At 47.7% G+C, this 1518-nt stretch overlaps 1 pseudogene; it reads right to left on the bottom strand.

The window, feature by feature from the left end:
- Positions 1 to 454: 454 nt before the first annotated feature.
- On the bottom strand, positions 455 to 1373 carry LOC119320772 (annotated as a pseudogene).
- Between the last annotated feature and the right edge of the window lie 145 nt (positions 1374 to 1518).

Raw genomic sequence — 1518 nt, 5'->3', positions numbered from 1 at the left:
ACATAATTTGGGACAGTTTAACTGACAAAAATGTGAAGAAAATAGCACCTTCAGTTCAGTAGAAGGCTCTAGTTCATACTACTAATTTTACATAAACTGAATGTCATTTTTGTTTGTTCATGTGATTAGCAGTAACAAAATATATATGAATCACATACCACTGACGTAGGTGAACATATGAACTAATTTAAGTACACGGTAGAGTCACATACCACTGATTTTGTTCTTGGATACACCAGCAAGTCATTGCCTCAATTGCTTGGGATTGGTGACTGGTACAACAAGACTCAATCTAAAAAGTTCAGAGCCATGTTAAGAACTGCATGAGCAGGTGCGTGCTACTCAAAGGTAATAACCATGATTGCCATGTAGTGCTGGAAATCACCTTAAATTGTCATTCTTCCGCCCACTGAAATGGTATATGTTTCATGAACTCAAATGTGTGGTCCTTGAACTATTCTAATGTTTCAACGAGTTGGAAGATTAGGTATTTCTTTTCCAGCTGTTGTACTACGGCCCTCTTTTGTTCCTAACAAAGGTGCCAGCAAAACAGAATGAAAAACAAAGAACAGCAATTACATTATACAATAGAGAATCACCAAACAAAGAAATGTACCTTCTTGATCTTCACAGGGAGTAAGGTCAACGTCTGCGCTGCGGCCACCATGTCTGAGCCCTGTTTTAGCAGCTCATGGACGGATGAGTGCCTTGTCGCCTTGGCAGCATGGTCCAGTATCCCCATCAGCGTCTCCCCTTTCTTCTTTCTGCCAAAGAAAACCAAGCTAAGAAATACAGTACCACAAGCTAGAAGAAATCCATTGACCCTTGCATCAGCTTGCCTCTTGCGTGTAACCTCCAGAAGTTGCAGTTGCAGATGCCCCTGCATTTGGGGTAAGTCCAGTGCGCCTTCTTCGCCGCCTGCTCACGTTCTCGCCATGCCTAAACAAGACAAGGAGGAAAAACCACATCAGACCAAGACAGATATGCTGATTGAATGAAACCGTGGAAGAAATACATTTTACCTATTGAGCAGGCACGTGTGGTAGAAGTGGATTGAGCAGGGCTGCTTGCAAGCCACCGCAAAGTCCTTTTTTTTTCTTACGATGCTCCAAGCAGGCAACCGAAAACAACAACGAAGGATCAACCAAATCCGCCCGCGAACAGATTGACCCGCGGGGCACTTGCAGATCCAGAATGGCGCTCACCTGGTGGTAGGTCTTACCGTTTTCTGGGTCATAGATCTGGCCGCCGACGGTGCGGATACCGGGGCACGCGTTGCATTTCCTCGGAGCCGCTTTCTTGGCCTCCTCCATCTGCGCCACCGGCATGGCCACGCTCTTCGCGCCACCGCCGGAGCCTTTCTTCCTCCCCATGGAGATGCGCTCGAGGAAATGGGGGGAAGAGGCCGCCGCGCCTGAAACCCTAGCCGCGGGGGAGGGCTGCTAATGCGCACGAGACTCGAATCCAGCCAGAGAGGAGGACGTAGCAAAGGAGGCAAGCTCGGGAGCATTCCTGACG

Source organism: Triticum dicoccoides, chromosome 6B (genome assembly GCF_002162155.2).
Source record: "Triticum dicoccoides isolate Atlit2015 ecotype Zavitan chromosome 6B, WEW_v2.0, whole genome shotgun sequence".
Taxonomy (NCBI): domain Eukaryota; kingdom Viridiplantae; phylum Streptophyta; class Magnoliopsida; order Poales; family Poaceae; genus Triticum; species Triticum dicoccoides.
Note: the sequence above shows the minus strand (reverse complement) of the source record. Positions and strands in the feature narration are given on the sequence as shown.